The sequence below is a fragment of the Parasteatoda tepidariorum genome, chromosome 2 (assembly GCF_043381705.1).
Source record: "Parasteatoda tepidariorum isolate YZ-2023 chromosome 2, CAS_Ptep_4.0, whole genome shotgun sequence".
NCBI classification, from domain to species: domain Eukaryota; kingdom Metazoa; phylum Arthropoda; class Arachnida; order Araneae; family Theridiidae; genus Parasteatoda; species Parasteatoda tepidariorum.
Window position 1 is genome coordinate 40,143,804 of NC_092205.1, and position 13,707 is coordinate 40,157,510.

Sequence of the window (13,707 nt, forward strand, 5' to 3'; positions counted from 1 at the left end):
CATAGTGATATCCAGTGACGTTAAGTGTTTAATAAAATCTATTTCATGTTGAACTATAAAAGAACCAGTAGCTTGCATAATGTGTAAATTAACCAAGGTAACGAAGTCAAAATGCATTCGTAACTAAGCCTGAAACAAAGAGTAAATAAATAAAAAAAATGAAATAAATAAATGAAAAATAAAAATAAATAATCTGTGGAAATTTTGTTAGGGTGTTTCTGCGTCATGAAACGTTGTACTAGAAAATTGGTAACTACTAATACTCAAACCATAATAGGGTGCAAATTTGCTATGATCTCAATAAGTTGCGAAATAAAAGATGTACTATAGTAACATGTAAAATGTTGTTTTATAATGCTTCATACATATACATATATATATATATATATATATANGAGAGAGAGAGAGAGAGAGAGAGAGAGAGAGAGAGAGAGAGAGAGAGAGAGAGAGAGAGAGAGAGAGAGAGAGAGAGAGAGAGAGAGAGAGAGAGAGAGAGAGAGAGAGAGAGAGATTCACAAAAACTCCTGAAATTGTAATAACTTTCCATCAAATTGGAATTTCGAAAAAAAGGAATTCCTTTGCGTTCATAAATGAAAAGGACTTTTCAGCATGTTTGATCTCAACTCTGTAACTTGCTTTTTTTTTGCTTTTTTTTTTTTTGCAAGTTCAACAGTTGATAATTACCGAGATATGAAACAAATCTTAAGTTCATACTTCTTGTAAATTTTCTACGCAACTTTTTGATTCCAGAGTCTTGCAGATTTTGTGAGGCAGAAAAAGTGCATGTAATGCAAATAAATGAATAAATAAGTAAAAACAAAAAGAATAAAATAAAAAATTAATTTTAACGCTAACACTAAAACTATAACTTTTAAACAAATCGTATTCCCCAAAAAAAGCATAAATAAATAAATATAAAAAATAAAGTTCGCGTTAAGTTTATAAATGAAAAATGTATTTTCAGTACGATGAATTCTGTACATGCATTTCCGGAGCTTGTAAAACGGCCAGGGTGTTTTTTTTTACAAGTTTAACAGTTAATAATTCTCTAACTATTTTTAAGACATTAAATTTTTCAACACATACCTTATGGGAAAATAGTTTGAAATATGTTTACGCTGATTATCAACAATTTGCTGAATTTTACCAATTGCTTATGAAAAAAAGAAATTAAATTTTAACGAGAATAAACCTATAATATTGAATGTTTTTCAGTTTTCAAAAGTAAATATTCTTGTGCTTCTGGTGCAAGTATGATAATTAAAAACATATACATTTTTGCAATTCAACCAAATCTTAATTATTTTTTAAATAAAACATGCACATGTTATTTAATCTAAAATTATAGTTTAAAAACACTAATGTTTATTCAAAAAAATTATTTTAATTTTTATTTTCTTCTGCGATGATTATTCAAATGATTTTGTTTTAAAATTTGCTTCTTACATAAAAGAGTCATGAGTCATAAAAGAGTTACGTACAGAAAAATAATGTGATGTAAACATATTCATACCATGATAATGCAGTAAAGTCATTTGTATCGAAATTTATAAAGATTATAAAAAGTCTGAAATCAGGCAACCATTCCAAGACTCATTTAGTCTTACCTTTTTTTTTTGCATTTTGCTTGCATTTTTTCGGAAGTTTTCGCAGTATCATGAATATATTTCCTCATCAGTTTCCTGCAATTATACATTTCACATTTATACCTTGTTATCAAATGCCTTTGTAAAATTATTATTTAATTAAGCAATGATAAATTATTTAAACAAATTAGTAATTCGTGTTTGATCTAAACTTGAACATAAACTCGAATTTAATACATGTCATTTACTCTTTTCAATATTTTTACGAAGTAAAGTTTCCCGATAAGCAACAATGCGGATAAGTAATTTAGATTAATTGAAAAGTATTTTGTGTAAATTGTTTGATTTATAAGGTTAATAATTAATATTTTAGTAATTTTAAATAAAAATTGAATTAAAATAAAGTTATAAGCTAGTTAATATAAAGCGGTATTTCCTCTTTCCAATATTTTTAATGAAGAAAATTCCGTGATAAGCAACAATGCTGAATGATATATAAAGATAACAATTAAATATGGCTTGTAAGTTTGCACATAACTTGAATTAAAATAAGGTTATAAGCTAGTTAAAGCATTTTGATTTTTTTTAGTTACGTGGATATTCTCTAGAACAGACTTTACAATGGGATATCTGAAAGTGACGTAGTGTTAGTATCACGATACTGATTGGTTGTTGAACGGGGACATTAGTTTATGTTTGCAACTGTTCATTTCATTCTATTTCGAGTAAGCCTGGCCCGTCAAGCAACAATTCTCTTAAGTGACACATTCTATATTTTTTCAGAAAGACTTCAATTCTTTAACTATTCTTAACACAAACGCTTACTTAACACAAAGAAAGGCATGAAGTCATGTAGAACATAAGCGAACTAAGTATGCATCGAAGTTGCCAGGTACACAAAACAAAAATATATTACGGTTACAATAAAATGCACAAATAATGAATTAAAGTAGAAGAAAAAGAATTACATTTCAACAAATTGATTCTTGATGCAGCGCTTTATTTAACGTTGAAGTCACGCGCTATCACGTTGAATAACTTTCTAACTCATTTGGATAAACTTAGCTCAACTTTAACACGCTATTTTGATTATAAACGATAAGCTGGCACTGACGTCATAAGTCACTAAAGTGGATATTCATAATCTTCTTCTTCTTGAAGTGCAAATACCCAGTCAAAATAAGCACTTTGTGTGGAAAAATTGAAGAAAACTAAAGTTTATTTTTGGAATTTGCGAATGTTGTATGTTGATTATACTGATTAGTTTTGATTAGTAAGAATTAGAAGTATCTTTGGTAGTCACAAGCAGAAATTGCTCGCAAATTGCCATTGTTTTGCTTAATATGACCAAATCTCATTTAGCTTTTTTCTTTATTTTTACTCTTTCTTTTCTGTCTGTATACGTTAAGAGAATAATTCGAATATAATCATTAAATATTGAATAAAATAAAATACTATTAGGTGGTCGATAATAAAATAAATCCTATGATTAAAAAGTACAGTTAAAAGGTCTTTGGTAAGAGGAAGAGGAGGTAGGCGATTATGTAAAGGAGGGGGAGGAGGTGGCAAAGGACATGGGGGAGTTGATACTTTCGCTTCTCTATTGGCAGCTGGAATCTGGGCAAAATTATTCAGTTCAGAACTTATCATCAAGAAGATTGATTCAATTACTTGAATTTTTATAGACAAAGAAATGCTTTTCTCCTGCATTGTAAAAATCTCATGAAGAAATTGGCTTTTATTTAAAATTTTATTACCGAAATTCCCTCATTTTCGAGCCCTTCAGCAAAAAATGCCTTACCTTCCGAACATTGAATAAAAAGCACCACATATTCCATCTACAAAAGTAAAATCTCCATATTCTGAAGATCTCAAAACAAAGTTATTTTTTTTAAAAACTCTCCAATCGAAGCTACAAGAGCCTCAAGCTTTTGACCCAAAATTAGTTTATCTTCGAAGGAAGTTAGTATATTAACAAGACGACAAAGACAGCAAAGACGAGTTCACTCTTATAATTCCTGAGTATTTATCTTTTTCGGAATTTTCGAATTTTCCCTATTATCAGTGGTTTATTTACGAGCTTCTTCTAATTTGAAATTAGATTTGTACTATAATATCACTTATAGTTCCAGAAACTTTTATTTGGAACTAAGTGGAACAAAATCCTTTTTCTGAAATAGGGGATTAAAATTTATTTTGGTGTAGCGGGATGCCCTCATCAGCCTTTGGTAGGAATGGGTGCCCTTAAAGAAGACGCTTATTTCTACTTCCGCATTTTGCTATAACACTTATATTTTGTGCCCCTTACTACTTTAACTTGATGCCACCACGATATGGTTTAACATAAATATGTGTCAATTTAACACCTTATTCAGGTTGTAGCAAATCTGAATCGTGTTTTGGTTCCAGGTTCCGAAATTGTGATTTAAGTTGATCGAAATTTTCTGGGAACCCAATTGTAAGTTTTTTAAATACTAAGCATGAGAAATATACTACTTTTATTCTAAATGAAGATTATAAATAATTGTTTGGTGTTAAATCTTTCAGTTTGGATAACTTTTTTTCTGTAAAACTGTTTCAAAGCCAATCAAGGTGTACTTATTTTTGTAACATCATCATCATGGGTTTTACAATGAATGGGAAAATGGTTGATTTGCTAAAGACTTATATAAGACAAAGAACGGTAACAAAAGAATGCGGAAAAATTAGCTCTGTAATCATATGGACGATTTTAAAAATGAAGATGAGATTGTAACACTAATTTTCTTTGTTTTCTGTAACATTCTAAGCGGTAACTTTCGAAAATGTGCTGTACATGAATGTAAATATTATTTCCTAGTTGTTAAGGAAATAATAATAATTTTTCATCAATTATATTATTATTTATCTTTTACTTAAATCTATGAAGAATTAGTTTATAGCACAAATGTGTATAAGTTTATTGTAAATAAATGTTTTTATTTTGAAAAAAATAATTGTCCTGTTATTTTTTTTACAACGATGTTCACCTAAGTGTTATTTATTCCTTAATTAAACTTTTTTACCGAGTTATAGAAGTACTGCAACTCTCACAAATGCCTAAAACAATAACAAAAAATGTTCTTATTAGTTTATTAAATCATTGTACATATATACATATTCCTCCCCGTATGCCCTGAATTGAGGTCGGGGTAAATATTTTCATATACATATTCCTCTCCATCCCGAACTGGAGCACAGGGGTTCTATCATATCACTCTATTGGTGGCTTGATATTTTGCCTCTCTCCATATCTTTCCTAGTGATTTTAATTCACTTAGAGTCCCCCTGTCCCAAGCATTTTTAGGTCTTCAATTGCCCTGAGGGCTCCAATCAAAAACTATATATTATTTATATTTTAAAATTTTACTATTACTTTAATTTGCTCAAGTTTACGTAGATCATGACGAATACGTTTACTTATTTTAATTTCCTTTTCAATCGGTTTCTGCTTTGCTTTTCTAAGGATTTCTGTGTTACAAATTTTATAGAACCACTTAAGTTTCTTCTTAAATTGTTGTTAATAACTTGAAGTTTTTTCATGTTATTACATGTTATTCATGTTTTTCATGTTTTTCATGTTATTTATCGCAGTACCTGGTTTCAGATCTATACAGTTGAACAGATTTAGAATTATTATTGAAACATGACTCAATCCATTTATAGTAAATAAGCTTAAAATTCATGAAAATTAATTTTAAAAAATCATCAAAGATATTAAAAATATTATATTGTGATATTTTCCTCAAAATTCCATAAACAAAACTTTTTATAAAACCTTTTAACTTGATGATGAACGTGTATTGTTAATTAGTAGATATAATGATGGTGATATTAATTACTGCGGGAAACAATCACGATATACTTATATATAAAATTTGTGTGAACATTAATTAAAAATCATTCATTATTTTTGTGACGCTACACCACGTAATTTTTACGATTATATTCCCATGTAAATGTGATAAACAAAACCATTAAACAGTCTTGAATGTATTTAATGCATATTTCTTAGGTAACTTTTCATGATAATTATGTCTATGAAGCCGCCGTTATTGAGAAACAATGGAAAATCTTTTGTAATCCTTCGTCTTAACGATCATTAAAAGTACACGAGCTTTTTAATGTGCCCCATTGTGTATATTCTTAGGTATATATAATTGAATGCTTGAAAGTTTGATTAAAAGCTCTCTAAGATTCAATCTATAGATTCAGTTGAATCCAGCTTAACAAAGTCAATCGAAAAGATGTCCAGCATTATTTCTCACTTAGTATACGTTATGTTGGTTCTTTGTGCTCTCGCTTGTGCTGGTAAGTTAATTTTGTGAAAATAATTGTCTATTTATGAACTATCGAACATAACATGTTCTAATGTGTTTTTGAAGCTTTAATAGCTGAATGTTAAGACAGGGAAAAATTTCGGGGAAAGTCAGTTTTTCTCATATTTTCCACAATTTACATATTATTATTATTATTGTATTACTTTTAGAGATTTCTGAGAATTTTAATTTATTCAAAAGAAAAGTTTGAAACTGAAAATAAGGAATGAGTCTAAAATTGCAAATAATCACTTGCTTATTTTTTATTTATTTATCTTACGAAAAAATGTAATTTTTTATTCAAATAATAATTTATATAAAAAGACTTTTGTGGCTATAATTTATTTTACATCAATTGTTTTAATGATGCTTACAATTCGAAGAAACATACTTTCAAAGAAATTTTAATATAAAATATATCACAGATTATACACGTACTTTAAATTTAGATGTAAACATATTTCATACTAATAATACTGATGCTTACATAATGAAAAAAAAATTAACGTTCACTATTTGTAAATACGGTCTACAATATTGTCTGCCATTGCAGCAATCCTTTCATTATAAAGGCCGATGTGTAAAGTCTCGTTTGCTATTCCAAAGAAACAATGTTATTTGAATGTTCATTAGAACGTCGCACAAAACCGTTCATTCCAATAAAGCGACTAAAATTTTGTCATTTGATTTTGGTGACGTTTGAAAAAAAATATTTAAACCAATATCTCTTTTGGTGTTATCATTCAATAAAAAGAAAACACATTGAAACTCCTTTGAGACCAGATTATACACACTTTGAGAACAGATTATAACACAGATTTGAACTTTAATTTTAGAAGTAAACAGATTTAATAGCATTAATTATACAAAATGAAAAATATCGTGTTCAGACTTTGGGAGCATTACGTTTAAAGTTCTTTTGTGTATTGAAAATTGAAAAAAAAATTGGAAAAAAAAATATCTAGGAAGTTTTGGTTTGATCAGAATATTATTGCAAAGCTATGCGTTTTTCGTTTAGCGCCTTAAGTCTGAAATTTTTAGTCAACAGTAAGACTTTCCGTTTTAGTCAGTGTTTTTGAATTTCTTATTTCATAATTTTCTGCTGTTTTACTTCGTATATGATAGCTTGCTTATACCAGAAGGAGTTTTATATTTTATATGTTTTTATAACCGCCGTTGAACAGCCGATCTAATTTTTTGGGTTCACGGCTACTAGTGCTCAACTCGCAATTTTGAACCCTATCCAGAAGACGAGAGAACTCTTGGGTCGAGTATTGGAAGAAATTTACCTTCGTGGAGAACTTTTTGATGGATCTATCCCGTATTTGCACTTCATGGACAGGAAAACTACGAAGACCCCCCACGGGTTGTCCAATAGAGAAGGGATTCTAACCCATGATCTGTCTACCACTGTGGATATTTCACGTCAGCACTGCGGTCGGTGTAAGCCGGATGCGAAATTCGTATCGACCAGTCACTGCTGGTATTCGAACTCGGTTCTCCTCATTGGAAGGCGAACGCTCTATCCCCTGAGCCATCGAGGTATCAGAAGGAGTTTGAGATTTTCTGTTCTCCATTTTAGAAACATTACTTATTTGCAATTTTATTAGTTTAAATTTGAGATTTCCGGTGAGCTAGAGCGAGCCAAAAATTTGGATTGAATTGAAAAATTTGGATTTTATTAGGCGATGAAATTTGGATGCAACGGTCAGGAAACGCTTAAAATTTTCTTTGTCTTCAGGTGCGGAGCACCAGAAGAGATTTAGGAGCTCTAGCTAGTCAGAATGAGGCATAAATTTCTGTAGCAAACTTAAAAAAGGAGTTAATAAAAACGTAATGATTGTAAAAAATATCTATTATATTTATAAAGTTTGCATACTTTTACTTTTTTTTTCAACTTTCAAATGCTTCTAGAAAACATGATTTAGAAAGGTAGTATATAATGAAAAATTATCAAAAATAAATTTTAAAATTATGTACTTGGATAAAGATTGCAAAAAACGGATGATTTCAAAAATGATATATTTTTTAGCACACATTGTAGAATACGTACTAAGAAATCTTTAAAACTTATTTGTTATCTAAATTGATCAGTCTTAGAAACTGTAATTACTTTGGAAGAACGTTTATTTCTATTAATTAACAGTTTTCATTAAATGACACATTTTTTAAGTTGCACCTCTCTGCGTTCTATTTTAAAATTTTACAAAACAATCTTAATAAATAATTATTACTCTATTTTGTTTATTTCTAGGGGATAAGCAATATATATTTCTTTTTTAAGTATTGCTATAATGCCATTTTCTTTTACAGCATTGCCCTGCGTAGTTTGTGCAGGAAGCGGTGGAAGCCAGGGCAACAAAAGTAAGAACAATGCTTTATATTACGATAAAATATGTCAAGCACCGCTACAAACTCTAGAATATATTCATTTAATTCATCAAAAATATTAAAAATAAAATTTGAAAGCATTGTGAAAATATGAAATATGAATTAGTCCTGTTATATCATATTATCAATTGATTTAAATTCTTTCTGTTAGCTTATATCAGTTAATTATATGTAAACAATTCCCTTTTTTAAAATCTCCTAGGTAGGCAGATAAATGTTGAAATAATATCCATGGATTGAATATTTTTAAATTTTGTTAGCATTGTTAAAAATTTACGAAAAATTAGTCCTCTTAATGTTTAAAAGAATGCAATGTATAATGTGAAGTGTTTTAGTGAATGGAAAGTGTTTTTGAAAAGGAACTGAAAGTTTAATTTGTATGCGAAAAAAATTACGGATATTTCTTACTTTTCCCGTATTCTTAAAAATAAAACTCTCATTTTTGACGATTCAACAAAGTTTATGCCCTAGATTTTAATTTTTGACTATTATTTCGTCAAAAAAACACACGAAGTGTGAACTCTTCAAATAGATGCTGAAATAAGTTCTCAGGGTGTTCTCCAGTATTTTTTTAGCTGATTCCAAAAATGTTTTCTTCTGATGACCGGATTGTACAGGGATCAGTGTGCACACTTGGAAGTTAGATTTCTTTAGTTTATTTCATAAATTCTTCCCTGCGAACTGAGCACTAATTATTCATGCGTTCTATTATTTAATTTTATATTTTCTAATCAATTGAATTAACTAATATGTAGTACTATCAGACTTATTGCCTTTGAACTTATCAACTTTGAACTATCAAACTTATTGTATTGGTTCGTTTCCTGAAACAAGTGAAAATAGCAGTTTCCTACATTTAACGAAATATTTACTTGGAAAACTATATCGTTAAGTATCATTAAGAGTCATTCCCAGGAAAACAGTATCTACCGAAACGAAAAAAATTTTGAGAATTTCGAGTATCCAACTTTTAAAGAATGAAATCATTGGGCTTTCTATAAACATTTCTTATGCATTTTGTAGGATTCTCAGATTTTTACACTTTTTTGGTAACATAAATACCAGGTATTTCATAGATGAGTGATGAATTTTAAAAATCAATAAAAAAGTGATAAAAATGTATGGTTTGCGGCAGAATGCTTGGTAAACTAGAAATTTCATACCATCAATCTGCATATTTATTTTAATTTTCTGCCAATAGGTGGTGCATCAGAATAGGAATAATTACATATCTAAGCAATAGAAGTTTGTTTACAGAGATAAAATAATCATTTAAAAATAACCTGAAAAATGAGATAAAAATTTAGTACACCATATTCATACCCTTTGTAGTTATTGCTATTCTATGGGCAGTGTTTCCCTAACTTATTACTTTTGTGTACCCTTTCCAAATTTTTCGTAACGCTGTGTACCACTAATAGAAAAATGAATGTGTTTTTTACTATAAAAAATTGCACAAAAGTTAAAAATTAAAACTGACTGTTGACACCGATAATTATTAACTGTCAGTTCGGCAAAAAATAGCCAATAGAAAAAACACGTAATCGTAAAATTTTATGGCTAGCTTCGTTTTTTAATAAAATTTTGTGAAATTTTCTTTTGTTGTAAGTTATTTCGTATAAGAAAGCGTACTCCCGCTAAACTGTTCCCGTACCCCTGGGGGTACGAGTACCACACTTTGGCAAACACTGTTCTACGGCGTCATTTATTGACTAGAAGTTTAACTAAATGTGAAATTTGATGGACTGAAATTTCTTAGTTTCCCTAGTATTACGTCGCAAATCATTCGATTTTATCAAGTTCCGTTCTTTCTTTTTATTAATTTTCAAAATTCATCAGTCCTTTTTGGGACACCTGTTTGTAAGAAAATCTAAATGTGCTAACTTTAGTATAAAAACATGTAAAAGATTTTAATTCATTAAAATTTTCAACATCAATTTTATTAGCATTCTTGAGATTTCAATTTTATAGCACGGGAGTTATTTTAAAGCTAGGGAAGCAATTTCAAAGATATCTGAAGTTTGAGATAAAAACACATCAAATTTGAATAATATAGAGTAATAAAAATATTCTTTTTACAGGAGTCAGTTTTGGATTGCTTTCACTACCAATTCTAAGTCAAATCAAACAAGGATGATTGATTATGAGCTTTTGTTATGAAATGGATTAAATGGATTATGAAATGGAAATGGATTAAAAGAAAATAAAAGCGATAATTTAAAATTTCCACAATTATTTCCTTCTTTCTCATCCAATACACCCCTATAAAATTAGTCTCTAAATACGTAATTTTTTTTTTAAGTTCCCAGATTTGAAAGTGATTAAAATTCTTCAGCTCAATAACCATAATTATAAATTTTTAGAACTTCGGTAAAAAAAAATTGACTTTGCGATGAAAAGCAGTTATATCGTTAACAAATCGACTGATTTCGACTGAATTGTTTTAAATTGTAGCAATCGCCGATAACAGAATACTTTTTCGAACAATATTGATTTTGTCGCAGTGCATTAAGATATAAAATAGCACACAATTCAAAGACTATTACAATTTTATCTACTCTAAAATCGAGTAAAACAATTTGTATTTTTAATATATGTTATTTATTTACCAATGGCTAAGTTTTCAAATGGCATGCATTTTCGCCCATATGGCCCGTAACGGGACGCATATGTGACCATAGGCCACACCGATGATTTTTGATAACTTTACTTGATAATTTTTTTACTTTTTTTTCTTGATAATTTTGACCGATGATATTGCTTCAAGGTCAAAGGATTAAAACAGAGACATTAGCATCCGTTACACATACTAATTATAACAAGAGCTGTGGTGTCTCAAGAGATAGAGCGTTCGCCTTCCAGTGATGTGAACCGGGTTCGTATCTTACCGATGGCAGTGGATACGGCCTGCATCGACCACAGTGCTGACGTAAAACTATCCTCAGTGGTAGACGGATAATGGATATCCTTACCGTCAGGCTAACCGTGGGAGGTTTTCATGGTTTTTCTCCCAGTGTTACTCAAATTCTGGTTAGTTCAATTAAAAAGTCCTCGACGAAGACGAATTTCTCCCAATACTTGATCCATTAGTTCCTTGTCTTCTGAATAGGGTTCAAATTTACAAGGCTACGGAGGTGAATATTAGTAGTCGTAAACCCTAAAATTGGGTCGACTGTTCAATGACAGTCATAAAATAAAATAAAAAACTAATTGTAGCAATAAAAATGTTGCGATAAAATAATCTGACACAAACGTAAAAGCGAACGAAAATAGTGTTAAAAAAAGCCTGCGTGGCAAGAACTATTTGTTTCACCTTCCAAACTGTGTCACAACTGGGAATTAACCACATAAGTAGGTCAATTTATATGTATGCGCAATNTGCTCTCTCTACTGTAAAGTAAAACTAAAACTTAAATTTTAAATATATATATATATATATATATAAAGGAACAACTGAGCAATTTTTGATCATAATCGGATTAAACCAGCTATGACTCAAATGTAATGGTTCTGGCTCACAGAGGTAACCTCAAATGTGCTAATTAATCAGTGCAAGCGCTGTTTTAAGTCACAAAATCAGACACAAAGAAGAACTTTCTTTAAATAAACATACCTGTTCTTATGGATTTCGATTTCTTTACCTCAAAATACCCGGGGAGCCACAGTTTGAGAAATATGGTCGCAGTAGTTTGATCAGCATAGCTGTCCAGAGTTTAAAGCTTTTAATGTAAATCTTACTTTTTGTGCTATTCACCAAATCTCAAGAATTTTTAAAAAACCGTCGTATATCTAAAATTCGAATTTTATTTCATAAAATTACATTCTAATAACGATTTTTATTTCATTAAATCTACGAATTTTATTCCATGAAATTCTATTCAAATTTTATAACGAATAAAATTACATTCGTTAAAATGATGAGTGAACTTGTATACCACACAGTTAAAAAAGTTTTTCCAACTATTATTCAGTACTTACCAAAAGTTATATTTTGCATGTAATTATTTTCCGAAAAGTAGATTTTATAATTGTGCTATTTCCATTTTCGATTTGCTTAAAAAAATTCTCGAGACATTGGGAAATACGCAAAAAGTAAAATTAACTTCATGGTATCCAAGATTTCGACCGCTCTCCTAATAACCATATAATTGGGACCATATTTCCGAGATTGTGGCTTTCCCCCCCCTCCTAAATCCGTTCAAATCAAAAAGAAAGCAGTCCAAATCCGCCAAAAAAAAGTATACTTATTCAGAGAAAATATGCTTTTCCCTTGATTTCGCTACTTAAATACTTAATACTTATATGCCTACTATACTATATGCTTAAATTTATATAAACTTATACTTAAACTTACCTGAACTATTTAAATATTCATGTACTTAAGATATTATCTGTTTTAATTAATTACCATCACAGGTCTCTCCACTAAACCATTAAGTTTGATTCCTCGTGTGTGAAAATCAGATCATTAGATCGAAAGTCGTTCAAGACATTCCGTTTTTTCTTCTTTTTTTCGCGGACTCAACAAATTGCTCTCAAAGGTCATTCTGCGTTTTTATAAAGTTTGATCTAGAGTCAAATGACACGAGAACCAGTAGCGTCTATAAAGTGCAACTCAGCATAGGAAACTAAATAAAAGGGTGTTATAGACTAAGCCTAAAAAGAATAGATGGAAATATCGCTAGAGTTTCTTTGTGTCTTGAACTCTCAAAAAATTGGTTCATTGTTGAACTTGAATAATTGTGTATCACAAACCATAATGCATTTCAAATTTGCTGCAACTTCAATAAAGAGTCAAATGAAACCACGTATCTGTTCACGATGCACTATAGTATCAAGAAAGAAGTACGGTGCTATGTTTTTTTCATAGCACTATATTAAAGTGTCCGTAAACTTGTATAGTATTATTGTTCAACAGATTTCAAAATTTTCTAATAATGTAGAGCCAGTATAGATCTAGATCAGAAAACCAATTTCTAGGGGAGTATTTCCTAAAAAGTTTTAAACAAATTTTAAAAATATTTTTAATATAAATATACATTCGATATTTTTAAGTAATAGTGCAGTTAAATGTATTTAAATTTTTTAATTACTTTAAATTAAACTATGCCCATTGTTTATTTTTTTTAATAGACAAACTTGACTCAGCTTACCAAACTCCATGATAGTTTCTCAATCATCTTTGATTTTTTCCTTAATAGTCGATATTTATGTGTAGTTCACGAAGGAAAGTTTTGTGACAAGCAACTAATGCTGATAAGTAATTTAGATTAAAAGAAAAATATATTATCTTAAATTGATTGATTTATAAAAGATAATAAATGATTACGGTGAGTTTATATATAACTTTAATTAGGATATATTTTATAACACATCGGCTGATAAGTTTCCAG

The 13,707-nt window shown here is 29.5% G+C and overlaps 1 long non-coding RNA gene across 1 annotated transcript; it reads left to right on the forward strand.

The window, feature by feature from the left end:
- Positions 1-5,742: 5,742 nt before the first annotated feature.
- Positions 5,743-10,540, forward strand: LOC107439496 (uncharacterized). Its single transcript, XR_001583546.3, has 3 exons — positions 5,743-5,915; positions 8,237-8,287; positions 10,396-10,540. It is a non-coding gene; the product is annotated as an uncharacterized lncRNA (long non-coding RNA).
- The last annotated feature ends 3,167 nt before the right edge of the window (positions 10,541-13,707 follow it).